The 15,089-nt window shown below is 45.9% G+C and overlaps 1 protein-coding gene across 3 annotated transcripts in view; it reads right to left on the bottom strand.

Moving 5' to 3' along the window:
• The window catches only part of SPOP (speckle type BTB/POZ protein), a 52,676-nt gene extending 47,910 nt beyond the window's left edge, over positions 1-4,766 (bottom strand). The window contains exon 1 of one of the 3 annotated variants that reach the window (XM_081838118.1): positions 4,636-4,765. The gene's annotated coding sequence lies outside the window, so the exon portion shown is untranslated. Of the gene's footprint in view, positions 1-3,872; positions 4,255-4,635 lie in introns of those variants that run through there. The other 2 variants (XM_081838120.1, XM_081838121.1) reach the window with 2 other exon arrangements.
• Between the last annotated feature and the right edge of the window lie 10,323 nt (positions 4,767-15,089).

Genomic DNA, 15,089 nt, shown 5'->3' on the forward strand with positions numbered 1-15,089 from the left:
AAGATGAACGCCTCGCAAGACGGAAAACCCGCTAGACGAAAGGGTTTTCCGTTTTGGAGGCGCTTCGCTAAACGAATTTCTCTATGGGGTTGCTTCGCAAGACGAAAAAATCTTGCGAGTTCCCGCGGGGTTTTTTCCGCTTTTTTCGCCCTGTTCCTAAGCTGCTAAGCCGCTTAACAGCTGATCCGCTGATAAGCCGCTTCTCAGCTGATCGCTAAAAGCCGCTAGACCGCTAATAGCGCTAATCCGCTAAGCTGTCAATGGGCTTGCTTCGCAAGACGAAAAAACCGCTAGACGAAGAGAATCGCGGAACGGATTAATTTCGTCTTGCGAGGCACCACTGTATATCTCCAGCTGCCCCATAGCAGAAGCACCCTAGGAAGCCAGTGTGATGTAGTGGCTGGACTAGGACCTGAGTTAATCCCTACTCAGTCATGAAAATCACTGGGTGACCTTGGGCCAGTCATAACCTCCTAACCTACCTCACAGGGTCATTGTAGGGATTGACTGAGGAGAGGAGTGAACCATGTACCCCCTGGAGAAAAAGGTAGGATATTAACACAATAAATAAGGTCTTCTGCTTAAGAAAGCTGGAGATGTCAGTCGCCAACCTGGCAACCAGAGATCTCCATGTGGTCACAACTGGAGCAGCTCCAGTCAGAAAACGTGCCTGGGGAGTTTCTAACACAAATTCCAACATCCTCTTAACCCCCTGCCCCATCCTTTTCTTACAGTATGTTTGGAGAAGGGTGAGAGTTGCCACCCAGCAAGTCAGACACCTTCAGTTTGGTCTGTTATGTACCTTGGAATGTTCAGGCAACCGAAACTGATCTGTTTCCTAATATGCCAAAGGGAATTCTACATTCTCTAGGCCAACTGCCTTCCCACTTTGAATACATTTTTGAATTATGCTTTGGTAGTTGTAAGCCCACCATTTTACAACACAGCTTTTAGCTTGGAACATCCCTGACTCATTAGCGGTCCACAGAACAGGCAACCTACTCCTGTACAGCAGCCATTATTCCAGACCTTTTAAGACAGTCCTCCAAATAACTTTACCGAATTACTAGTTCACACTATTTTTTCCCCACTAGCTTTGCTGCCCACACATGTCAATGTTAATGATGTTTGGCTGAAAAGAAAATAAGAACCACTTTACAAAACTTCCCTGCCTGATCACTTGGAAGCAATTCATACCCATCATGGGTGCCTAGCTGAGTGGCTATTTTTAAAAAACCCTGCTTTTAACTTATCACTCCCACCCTCTCTGCATGCCATGCAGTTGGTAACTTACCCATAAATCCCCTCACAGCTTGGTGAGAAATGCTGACAAGAGTGATTTGGCATGATCCTAGCACATCATCATCTCTTCCATCAACTCCTTGTTCCAGTAACACTTTACTCTTAGGTTTCTCTCTACTCTCACCCACTTCCAAACATAACTGACTGAGCTAAGCTTTCTCCAAAGAAGTATGCCAAAATACCATGGTAAGGCACACTGAGAGATTTCACACTCACATCTTAGTTAAGGTCCTCTTCCCAGAAGTACCATCAGAGCCTAAGTCTCAAAATATTTAGCAAGTGATGGACGATCTTCGTTTAGCCAAGTGGTCATATGAATGAGTAACGAATGTGCTTTTAACAGGTGTGGGTTGGGGGGTTTTTCGTGGAGGGTATGTCCAAATGGAGCCTTTTTAATATTAAATGCTGTTATACATTCAGAACCTTTGGGGACTGGGTGGCTTAAAAGTCTAAAATCTCCTGATTATCAGTTTGCTTTGCACACAACCTTTTATTAAGTACACTCGGTTGCTTATTTTGGCTGTGCCGCCAGATGGTTTGAAAACAGTGTGGATGAGTTACATAGGTGCTACAACAACATAAGCAAGGCAGCACTTTTGTAAGTCTAAAAAAGGCACAGCAACAACAAAGACTGGAGGTGCTGACAACTTCTGCATGTGATGGTTTGTCCAGACGTTACGATGGCCAGTTTCAATACAGGAGAAGAGATTCCTATGCCTTCAGTAGCTGCAGAGCAGAAAAACTTTCAGCAGCTGCAGCTTTACCCATTACTACAATACTGTGACAGCTGAAGCTGCAAAAAATTCTCCCTCATATGCAACTACCACACAACACAGGAGCCACTTTTGATTCTTAATCTAGTTAGTCCATTTATCTGCTCTCTCAGCAGTGGCGTAGCGTGGGGGGTGCAAGGGGTGCCAGCCGCACCGGGCGCAACATTTTTGGGGGCGCACTCGGAGCTCTCTGCCCCTACCTGGTCCTGGCTCACTCTCTCTCTCACAGTGCTGGCTGTGCGAATCTGATCCGAGCTGCTGGGTCGCCGCCCACTGTGGAGGGGGAGGGTGCCAGGCGTGCATTGCGGAGCAGAGAGAGAGCGAGGGAGGGACTATCTGGGGGAGGGAAAATGCAGCGGCCGCCCAGCGCAGCGCTGAGCGCGGGAGAGAACTACATCCGACCAGCCCAGTTTTGGAGGGAAGGTGTTAGTTGCGGCGGAGCCCTGGCGCCCCGGGAGGCTGGCCGGGCCGGTAATGGGGCTGGCCGGTGGCGCCGCTGCCATCCTGCGGACAAAAGGGCTGCCGCCCCCGGCCGAGCCCCCCCCCCCCCCGCGAAACCAGGAGCAGCTCTCTGGTGCTCGAGGGCTTCGCAGGCCCTTCATCTCCCCTCCATTGGCGCCTCAGCCCCCAGCCCTGCCTGCGCGGCTCCTGCGTCTGGGGGCGCGCTCGCGCGGATGGGGTGCCGCTCCCCGCTTGCAAATGGTGCCCGTAAAGTCACATCAGAGACGCCCCCGGGACCCAGTTGCTGCCTTCTTCCCCACCATGTGATTAAGCCTCGCACTACTTTGTGGCAGTGGCGTAGCGTGGGGGGTGCAGGGGGGGGCGGCCGCACCGGGCGCAACATCTGGGGGTTAGGGTTAGGGGGCGCAAATCCACGGGTTAGGGGGCGCAAATTACTTGCCTTGCCCCGGGTGCTGACAACCCACGCTACGCCACTGGATTAAGCCTCGCACTACTTTGTGGCAGTGGCGTAGCGTGGGGGGTGCAGGGGGGGCCGGCCGCACCGGCCGCAACATCTGGGGGTTAGGGTTAGGGGGCGCAAATCCACGGGTTAGGGGGCGCAAATTACTTGCCTTGCCCCGGGTGCTGACAACCCACGCTACGCCACTGTCTCTCAGACCTCTGGGAGTAATGGTAAGTTAAACTGTGAAATAACTATTATGCCTCTCTTCTTTTTCTTCCTTTCAGAATCGAACTAACTGCACCCGCATTCATCATGAAAATTATCACTCTTTACTGGATCAATGAATGGGGCGGCAAAGTATACAAAAAAGGCCTCTATTTTGTTTTCTACCTCTTTCCACCTCAAAGGCTCTAAGTTTTCAAAAGTAAACTTACACATTCCACAACTCCAACTGACTTGTGTAGTGGTGGAGATTTCAGAACAAGAGAGGGAACTCAAGAGCCAACTCATGTAAACCTGTCACAGGGCACACCCACCCATTCATTGGCATGATCTCTGATCCTAAAGTTTCCGATCCCTACAAACAAAAAACAAAACAAAAACTTGATGCTATCATTACCATTTTAAGAGGTGTGCGAAGTAGAAGTCCTTAGCCACAGACTACCTGGCTTTTTTCTCCCCCACCCTCCAGGCTTTTACCAGTGATTTCACACCATGTCTCCCAAATCCAAAACCAAAACTCATTGGACCATACAAGATCCCAGTCAAGGTTTCAAGGATCAAACGCCACCACTCCAGACAATTCCTTTATTAACAGATCTATCTCTCCCAACCACTTGTTCCATCATTCAGTTAGAGGGGTTGGGGGTGTATCAGAAGGATGGAGCTCTTACCTGTTGGCCTCAGTAAGTAACTTCTGCCACTTTGTTCGCTATCAGAATAATCAGGGGTGGTAGGCCAGTGACCCAGGCAGGTGAGGTGAGTGGGGTATTAACGTAGGCAAAAAAAGACAACCCCCTCCCTCTCTACTCCACCATCATTCCTGGCCCCCTTCTTCCTTTCCCCTTGTGAAAGCTTAGCAACAGCACTCGCGGCTCACTATTTGGCAGCATGTCTCCTCTTGCAATTCTTTCCCCCTTGCGCAGCTGCGGAGGATCATTATTCCGCAAGGCCCCTGCAGCAACATTATGCGCAAGCGCAACAGGAAAGGGATAGGAGGTGCGGGAGGGGGGAGAGGAGATGGGAGAAGGGAAGCCAGGAAGCTGCAGGATGTGGCTGTTGCCCTTCCACTCCCCTTTGCGCAGGCGCAGTGGGGCGGCGTGCTACAAAACTTTTCGCGCCGCATGCGTGCCCTGGACCTCACCTGCGCCTCCTCCTCTCGCACGACGCGGAGTGTACAGTAAGGCGCCTGCGCAGCTCCCCGGCAACCGTTTGAACCTAAGGCGCATGCGCCTGCGGTTCCAGCGGCACAGAAACCACACGGCGCGCGCATGCGCACCTCTCGCCCGAGGCTTCTTTCTCTCTGCCCCGCCCCTTCTCCCTGCGTCAGGCCTTTCCAGCTCATTATCTTGCGGCCGGTCGCCCGCGGCCGTTAATATACGTCTCCCTTTGTCCCTACGGCACGGCGAGCCACATCCGCCGCCCTTTCCACCTCACCTGACAGCGATATGCGGTAGCTGCGACCGTCCCCTTGTGGTCTCCTCATAGCGCCCTGACCTGACACATCCGGGACTCTCCCGTGACGTCGCCACGACGCTTCATTCACTCAACAGGAGGAGGGGAGGTATTGCGCATGCGCCGCAAGGGACCTTCCCTGGAAAGAAAAATTGGCGGCAAAACAGCAATTCGTCGAAGTGCTGGTTTTAGATTAACGGAGTGGGGAAACATAAAGGACATATGTCAAAAGCACAACTCTTTAAGTGCAGACCCTCCAACGTTTCTCTGATAAAAATAGGGTCGTCCTAGTCTGTTTCTTCTATTAAAATTATTAAAATTTATTTATTTGGTTTTTCAAATTAAAATTTTACAGTCACATATCCAACATACAACATAAAAATAAGATGCCAAAGAATCTCCTGGACTTCCTTCCTACCCTTTGGGGGTCCTGTTGTTAGTCATTTCCTCCTGCATCATTTATAATAATCCAGATCTTTTACATCTCCAATATATCCAAAATTCACCATTAAACTAAAAGTGTTATTCCAATCCTGCTATCGATTTAAACTGTTTACAATGCTTTTAAAGATAAATTATAAATTTTCCCCATTCCTTGTTAAAATTTTGGTTTTCTTGATTTCTGATTCTTCCGGTCATTTTTGCCATTTCAGCATAATCTATTAACTTAAGTTGCCATTCTTCTCTGGTAGGGACTTTATCTTATTATTATTATTATTACACCCTGCCCATCTGACTGGGTTGCCCCAGCCACTCCAGGCAGCTTCCAACGTATATAAAAACATAATAAAACATTAAGCATTAAAAAAAATCCCTATACAGAGCTGCCCTCAGATGTCTTCTAAAGGTTGTATAGTTACTTACCTTTCCTAAAGAAAAGTGGGACGTTGCGGTATCAAATCAGAAACCGGGATGGCTTCTGTAAATCCGGGACTGTCCCTAGAAAATAGGGACACTTGGAGGGTCTGGTCACATACTTTGTGGATAGCCTCAGTCAGTGCATCACATTCCCAAAATTGGAGCAGACGAGCCAATGGTAACTGAAGAAACGGAAAACAGCAGAAGCGCCCCCCCCCCTTTCTGACTTCTTTAACGCTTCCACAAATGACAATATTTTGGAGGTCCCAAGTCACAAGGTGGTTAGATTGGTCTCAACTAGGGCCAGGGCCTTTTCAGTACTGGCCCCGACTTGGTGGAACACTCTGTCACAAGCAACTAGGGCCCTGCGGGACTTGACATCTTTCCGCAGGGCCAGCAAGACAGAGCTGTTCCGCCTGGCCTTTGGTTTGGACTCGGTCTGACCCTTATGTTTCCCTCCCCTTGTGGTTTAGATCTATGGGCTACTTTTAAAATGAGGCTGCATTTTAAATAGAATTTTAATCTGTATTTTAAATTGGTCGTCCCCCCCCCCTTATGCTTTTACTGTAATTTTTACTGGTGTTAGCCACCCTGAGCCCGGCTCTGGCTGGGGAGAGCAGGGTATAAATTTTAAAAAAATATTATTATTATTAATGCAAAAGGAGAGACCAGAATTCCAATCCTCCTTGTTAAGTTGTGGGTGAACATATCAGACGACACAGCGATTATTCAAACAGCTCTTGTTTATTCACAGGCCAGAACAGAACTGAACTGAAGGGTTCAGCCAGCCTGCTTATATAGAGCTCCACTAGAACGCAACAGTAACCATTTTCTGTAACTATCCAATCACTGAACGTCACTTTCATTCCCTTATTTGCATATGTGGACCTGAGTGAAAACTATCTACAGTATCCCCCTGCTGGCCCAGGGTGAGAACTTCAGTACATAACACTCCTCTAAATCGTAGAATTGTGGAGTTGGAAGGGACCCTGCGAGTCATCGAATCCAGCCCCCTGCCCTGCAATGCAGGAATCTCGACTAAAGCATCCATGACAGATGGCCAGGCCATCCAATCTCTGCTTAAAAACCTCCAGTGAAGGAGAGTCCTCTTTGTGTGTGCAGAAGAGCCCCCGTACCGAAGTGTGGAACAGTGAGTGGCCTTTTCATACTGTGATTGCAGGGAAAGAAGCTGTGCTCTTTCAATGGGCACGCAACTCTTGTCAGAAATAAATGTATGGTTGCTGCTGGCAACATGGTGTGTTTATGAATTCCTGCTTTTAATCCCTGAAGCAGATGGTTTAAGAGCAAAAGGAGTCCTTTGATTCTGAATTCTGAGACTCATGAGCAACCTGTATCAAATTAAACCACAAAGGTACTGCCTACGCAGCATGGGCTTTTGAATGAAACTTTGACGGGGTTAATGATGCAGACTTTCAAGGTGACCACAGGCAATATTTAATTCTTCTAAGGTAGGATACTGCAGGTTGTTGGTTTTCTTTTTAACAGCAGGCTTCTTAACTCCACCTTGCTCTTACTTTTACAATTGCTTTTCTTCCTAAACTGAAATAGGTGAATCAATCTTATTATTGTTCTCATATTACAGATCGGGAAACTGAGGTTGAGAGACTGGCTAAATCTACCCTGCCTTGTTCTTGAGCCTGTAGTGGAAAACCCACCAATCTTTCTCCAGTTCTCATATGTGGGAGAATATCTACTGAGGAAGGGCAGAGAGCATAAAATGCTTAAGAGAGTTGTGGGTGCAAGTGCGAAGATTACAAATCCTTTTAGAAAAAACGTGAGGGTCTTTACTTGTATCATGTATACTCTACTTTCTCTCTTCTTTGGCGATCACTCATAGCCGATTAAGATTGTCCTCCATGAACACAATCTTAACAGTAAGTCTGTAAGTGACTGTGGGGGTCAATTCTGGATCCACACATCTTTTCACAGTGGGGACATAGGTTTCCAGGCGGGAGTTGAGGGTTTGCCAAGCGTGCCTTCCTCTTAGCATGTTTCTCCCTTTCGTTCTGAGTTTGAGCATCTTCAAAGTCCATGACACCTTTGATAAAGGCTGTTATCCAACTAGAGCACTCACAGGCCAGTGTTTCCCAGTTGTTGGTGTTTATACTACATTTTTTTAGATTTGCCTTGAGAGAGTCTTTAAACCTCTTTTGTTGACCACCAGCATTACGCTTTCCATATTATTATTATTTTTCAGTTCATCTTTATTGGTTTCTTTTAACAAACATTCATAAAATCACATTATAACGTTTCAAATTTTCCTGTCATTAAACATGTGATCCTAAAACATAATGAAGAAAACAAAGGTATATTCTTAATTATTTGATTCATTTGTATTCCATTTACATCTGACTTCCCTCCCCTTCTTACTTGGTTCCTCTATTTTGCTTAATTGAGTGCCTGTCATAACATATCTGTATACTTAGTAACCTACTTTTCTACTATGCAGTGTTTTAATATTTCTCCTTACAAGAGTTATTCTAAACCAACCAAAATTTATACTTCTCCATAATATCTTTTCAAATACTGTTTAAATATATTCCAATCATTTTTAAATTTTTGTTTCATTTGATCTCTTATCTGCCCTGTCAGCTTATTCACCTCAGCATACTCAACATATGCTTTCCATTTTTAAGTTCAAAATGAAGTACCGTATTTTTCGCACCATAGGGCGCACCGGACCATAGGGCGCACCCAGTTTTTAGGGGGGGAAATCAAGAGAAAAAATCTAGATCCCGCTCGCTGTTTTGGCTTCCCCTTTAGCCCCGTGCAGCCTCTCCTTGCCGGGAGACGCTGCACATGGCTTTCCTGGCTTTACTGGGAGGTGGGGGGATTCCCTCCCCTCTCCCAAAAAGCCCGCAGAAGCCGCACAACTCCTTTAAAGAGATCGCGGCTTCTCCTGGCTTTTCTGGGAGGTGGGAGAAGGGACTGATGCGGCCAGTCAGTCCCTTCTCCCTCCTGTGGAAAAGCCCGCAAGAGCGCACGGAGCTCTTGGGGGCTTTTCCCGCCTGCCTCCCCCCTGCATTCGCTCCATAGGACGCACACACATTTTCCCTTGCTTTTTAGGAGGGAAAAAGTGCATCCTATGGTGCGAAAAATACGGTAGTTCCTTTGAAAGAAGATACTCAGGCATCCAAACAACATGACCAGTCCAACGAAGTTGATGTTGAAGAATCATCGCTTCGACACTGGTGATCTTTGCTTCCAGAACACTGGCATTAGTTCGCCTGTCTTCCCAAGTGATGTGTAAAATTTTTCGGAGACACCATTGATGGAATCTTTTGAGGAGTTGGAGATGGCGTTTATAAGTGGTTCACGTTTCACAAGCATACAGTAAGGTTGGCGAGTACAATAGCTTTGTAAACAAGCATTTTGGTTTCACTGCGAATGTCCCGGTCCTCAAACACTCTGCACTTTAATCAGGAGAAAAGCTGCACTTGTAGAGATCAGGCGATGCTGGATTTCAGCATCAGTGTCAGCCCTTGTGGAAGGATAACTGCTTAGGTAAGAGAAGTGATCGACACTTTCCAACGTTACACCATTGGGTTGGATTTGTGGCGCTGCAGAGGGGTATACTACACATGTCAGCAATATAGACATTTTCAGTCACCCTGATCAAGTGAATATAATCCGTGTGCAGAATCAGAATTCTTCATGCAGATCTGCTATACAAGATGCTCCAGTGTTGCAGCTGGAGAGGCAGGGAGTTCATCTAGCAGCTTTGGAATATACATGGGACCCTTTCTGTCTTCCCCATTCATATCCCTCAGGAGTTTGTCCTGTATTGTGCTAGACACTGTTGATCCATGAATACAGCCAGTTTTCTACTGTTCCTTTGAATCTCTGGAGCAGGAATCCTTCTTCCTGGACAGTTGTCAGTCTGTCTTCACAAACAGAAGCCATAGAAACTTTATGCATGCTGACTTCATCACCTGTTTTGGTGCAAATCTGCAAAAGCCAAAACCCCAGAAGGTGATAGGTTTAAATAACAGGAAGAGGAAGATTTAAATGACAACAACATTTTTCTTCTGCTCCACCCATCTGACTGGGTTGCCCCAGCCACTCTGGATGGCTTCCAACAAAAATACAGGAAAAACAACAACAGTAGCAGCAGCAACATCAACATTAAAAAGCTTCCCAAAGCTTTGGAGGTCTACAAAAGACTCTTTAACATCTGGCAGGGCTGGAGGGCATTCCACAGGGTGGGACTACCGAAAGGGCCTTCTGCTGGTTCCCTGTAGTTTCGGAGCTGTACCTCAGTTTCCAGGCTGAACGATGGATGGAGATACTGGGCATGGGAGTTCAAATTCCAGTTAAGCCACTCTTTCTCAGCCTTGGTCTCCTTCAGTGGTTTTCTCAACCTGTCGATCCCCAGGTGTTGTTGGACTACACCTCCCATCATCCCTGAGCTCTGGCCTTGCTAGCTAGGGGTAATGGGAGTTGTAGTTCAACAACATCTGGGGACCCCACAGGTTGAGAAAGGCTGCCTCAGATGATGGTTGAGTATGATAAAGTTCAAGTGTCACCCTAGCACAGGAAAAGCAATCTGTATGGAAAACAAAATGCCCACAAGTGAGTCTGAGGCACCTTCTACACAGAAGACAGCCAGATGGCATTTTGCAGTGAATTGGTTCACATTCTTACCGCAGAGATCTTCATATGGATATCATGGTGTAGATGAAAGTCAACAGAGATAAAAGTCCCAAAACCAGTGAATGAACAAAACTGGGCAAAGGTGCTGTGTTAAACTGCATTATCTGAGAGTACTAATAGCCCTCAGAGGCTGAAAGGATAGAAGTGAACCATAACATGTTTTCAAAAAATATTAAGAGGTATTCTGGGTCATAAGACAATTGTGGAGGTCAGTCCCACATGCAGACAACTGTACAGTGGTACCTTGGTTCTCAAACGCCTTGGTACTCAAACAACTTGGAACCCAAACACTGCAAACCAGGAAGTAAGTGTTCCGGTTTGCGAACTTTTTTCAGAAGCCGAATGTGTTCCGTTTTGAGTGTTACGCTTCCAATTTGAGGGCCACACTTCCGTTTTGAGTGTTACGCTGAGGTCTGTCTGTTTTGGCTATTTATTTTGCGTTTTTGCAGCTCTTTTTCCTTTTGTTTTTGTGACTGTGTGAAACCCAGTTCAGCTACGGATTGATTGATTGTATGACTGCAGTACATTGTTTACTGCTTTCATTTTATGGATCAATGGTCTCGTTAGACAGTAAAATTCATGTTCAACTGCTGTTTTAGGGGTTGTTTTCAAAAGTCTGGAACGGATTAATCCATTTTGCATTACTTTCTATGGGAAAGCGCACCTTGGTTTTGGAACGCTTTGGTTTTGGAACAGACTTCCGGAACGGATTAAGTTTGAGAACCAAGGTACCACTGTATTTGGAGCTTAACCTCACGACCCATCACTGCCATATGAGTTTTGACACCGGGGTCCATGGGGGAGCCACAGAAATCCTCCACTGCACTACCATGACATTCTTAATGATCATCTGAACACTTTGAGACAGGCTAGGGATATTTCGCCCACTCTTTGAGAAGCCGCAGCAGACCTTATGAGCGTTGACATGGCTTTGGTGGTGGCATTTCGACAGCCTTTTGTATCCCCAAGTTTCTAAACCGATGTCCTTGAAAGCAGTTGCGTGCGCGGATTTTTTAACAGCATCTGATTTTTTTAAAAAAAATAAAATTCACTTCCTCTTCGGTTTTTAATTATTTTGTTCCTCCGTTTTTGCCTTTCAATTTACTAAAAACCTAGAAATGTAATTAGAGGGAGGTTGGGCTGCAAGAAAGCTGCCAGCATTTCTACATCATGATTAAATATATCAGCCGTTCCTTTAGTGAGAGAAGAAGAAAAAACATATAAAAAGAAAACCCAAACAGGATTCGCGTAATTATCTCCCCGTTATCCAGGAAAGAATCGGTAACACGTACAGATAGACTTATTGAAAATGCAGCACTAATTAAAAACTCATATAAGCTCCTGACGATCGAGACAGTACAAAAACCGGTTATTTAATTATTTCTTCTTATTTGCTAATCTTTGTCTTAGCAAAACAAACAAAAAACTATTCCAAACAAAACCCTGCCACTGTTCACTGGAGGGACTTAATAGGACTTTTATCTATGCAACAGTCAAAGCAGACAATGGGAGCTCAATTTGATTCACCTCTCCTTATGCCACTGGGAAATCTTTGCAACTGATTTTTTCTGAAGGTAATCTAAAAAGGAATGTTTTTATGTGTGTTCAAAGGAAGTGCTGAGCTACATTCAGAGGACTTTCATTTTAAAAAATGTATTACTTTCCCCCACCTTTTCCCACCCCTAAGTGCTTAATTTCTAAAAAGAGAGTTGCATTGTAAGCCACTCTGGATGCGCCCAGAGGCTCTCAACACGCTTATTGCTTCCCATGCTGCGCAGCTGATCATCTGGTGAACCCCATCAATGATTAGCTCTTGCTTTTTCCTGTTTCCATATGTACCTAGTTATGTCGGAGCCAAACATTATGTTACATGGGAGGTGCATATAATTTTATTTTATTTTAATAAAAAACAGCTGCAGGAAGTTGGAATCACAAGCAGAAGAACAGATGAGGGAACCTCTCTGGCTGATTTCAGATCATAATTTGTCAACCTGCTGTTGCTTCGACCCTGATCCTACTCTCCCTCATCTGCTTTTCAGTTAAAACAATAGTCTTCTGAGACACTGGCTGCAATCCCAGACCCTCCAAGTGTCCCTATATTCCAGGGACAGTCCCGGATTTACAGAAGCCATCCCATTTTCTGATTTGATCCTGGAATGTCCCGCTTTCCCTTAGGATGTCCCAATTTTACTTGGAGAAAAGTTGGTGGGTATGGAGTTATGCAACCCCCAAGTCAAGGAGATAAGTAACTATAAAACCTTTAGAAGACATCTGAAGGCAGCCCTTTACACAGGAGTTTTTTTAATGCTTTATGTTTTTATATATGTTGGAAGCCACCCGGAGTGACTGGGGCACCATTATTATTATTATTATTATTATTATTATGGATGTCCCTATTTTCATCAGAGAAATGTTGGAGCATATGCAATCTTATACTCATTTACATTGGGTATGAGTTCCAGTGAATTACTTCTGAGTAGACATGTGTAGGTTTCCATTGTATTACGCACATTCATCATGCAACTTCTAGTTAGGAGCTTGATGTCAGGAAAAACGTGAATAGATTGCCTGGATTATTATTATTTTTTTAGTAAAAGCTGCCATGGGAAGCTTTCATCCATGTGGAAAATGTCAGCACCAAGCGATGGTTGACAATAGGTACATGTCATACATGCAGCAGGGAGGTTAACCAATGTTGCAGCCCTGATCCTTCCCCTCACACATTTTTTAAACTATCGCTGGGAATCATGTGGCCTTCCAGATTTTGCTGGATTACACCTCCCATCACCCCTGACCATTGGCTCGGCTGGCTGGGGCTGATGGGAGTTGGAGTTCACCAAGCATCTGAGAGGCAACAAGTCCCTCGTCCCTGTTTCAAACAGACTGTGGGAGATCCAATACGAGATTTCCCAATATCATGTCTAATTTGGCCCCCACTCCAGCAGTAAGCCTATATCTGGATTGTACCACTTAAGGTTTACAACACCAGTGACAATTAAGCCCGGATAGCTCAGTTGGAAAGCTGGACCATAAAGAAGGCTGATCGCCGAAGAATTGATGCTTTTGAATTATGGTGCTGGAGGAGACTCTTGAGAGTCCCATGGACTGCAAGAAGATCAAACCTATCCATTCTTAAGGAAATCAGCCCTGAGGGCTCACTGGAAGGACAGATCCTGAAGCTGAGGCTCCAATACCTCATGAGAAGAGAAGAAGAGAAGACTTCCTGGAAAAGACCCTGATGTTGGGAAAGATGGAGGACACAAGGAGAAGGGGACGACAGAGGACGAGATGGTTGGATAGTGTTCTCGAAGCTACAAGCTTCGACCAAACTGCGGGAGGCAGTGGAAGACAGGAGTGCCTGGCGTGCTCTGGTCCATGGGGTCACGAAGAGTCGGACACGACTAAACAACAACAACAACAGCTCAGTTGGTTAGAGCATGGTGCTAGTAACACCAAGGTTGCGGGTTGGAAGATCCCCATATGGAACAGTTGCTTATTGGTTGGACTAGAATACTAGATGTTCCTTGGGGTCTCTTCCAACTCTGTAATTCTATGATCTAAGCCAGCTCCAGGTCGTTGTCTCCTTTCCCCCTAATCCTCCTTCCTACGCTGATCTTTTAAACAGCAACTAGCTAGACAATTTGCCTTTTGAAATTCCAAGATTTGCTATGCTGCTCTTATCACTGCTGAGATAGAACCAATTATTATTATTCGTTACATTTATTATTATTTTGTTTTTATAAAAGTCTCAGAGCTGCTTATAGGGATCTAAAATATAGCAATGCCATAGAAGTAGACAGGAAACAATTAAAATGGACACTGGGTTCTGCTTATCCACGTTTGTACCATCAGTTTTTGTTTGTAGGGCTTGAATAACTGGGTGAAATCCTTGAGGAACCGATACCTAACAATCTGTGTTTTCTGTTGCCTGGGTCCTTTTGGCTAGTGAATGCTAGCTGGGAGTGGCACAGGGCATTTAAAAACACACATAAAATACGTTAAATGCAGTGAACTCAACATGACTCTCTAGTTGTGCCCTTTTTTCCTTTTCCTTCTGCTTGGTCCTGAGCCACATCTGGGTCTCAGGTGCTATTCTGAGCCTACCAGAGAAAGGCCAAGAATTGGATTGCAGCAAATCGGTGGCTTAATGTTGCCAAGGCATGGATGTTTCACACACACACTGACGGGAAAGGGCAGTGAGATTGCTAAGCAAGTGTGTTGTGCGTTTCCATCTGCGGCTAGAATGGTAGGCAACATCTTCACCATCCCCAGCGCCGCAGATGCAGAGATTCAAAAGTTTCAAGCTTTCACATCGCTTGCGAGGAGGGGAACTTGGTCTTGTTAAGTCAACCGCCGAGCTCTTTGGTTTGTTGGTTTCTTATCACCTTTAAATACGATCTGGGGATTTTAATTGCATGCCGTCTGTGTGATGCTCTTATATATACACCTGTTTGGGGGGAGGGAGGGGGGAGGAATATCAAAGTTAATTTCTTAGAGAGGAGGTAATTATACTTTAAAATGCTCAGTTGTGAGGCACCGGCTCCCTAGTGCCTTTGAGTCCGTTCTTTGTTTCTTATTAGGAGCATCTCCGTCCTCTCCTCCTCCTCCCCGGCGAGGCCTGTCTCTTGTTTTCAGCGGCTGCCTGCCTTGAAGATGCTTTTGATCCTGTATTCATTAAAAACTGATCCTGCTGCTTCCCAACAGCCCTAATGGTGTGTGAAATTATTTCCCCCTTTCTCAAAGACGCCACTAATTCAGCTAGCATCCACCTAGCTGGCGAGCACTGGAGGGGGGGAGAAGGCTGGGGGTGGGAATTGTCGAAAGCTTCTCTGGGTTATTTAGATCTGCTTCTACCCCCCCCCATGCCACCCACCCACCCACCCCCGACCCCCCCAGCCCCCAGC

This window comes from Podarcis erhardii, assembly GCF_964252035.2.
Source record: "Podarcis erhardii genome assembly, chromosome: 13".
Classification (NCBI taxonomy): domain Eukaryota; kingdom Metazoa; phylum Chordata; class Lepidosauria; order Squamata; family Lacertidae; genus Podarcis; species Podarcis erhardii.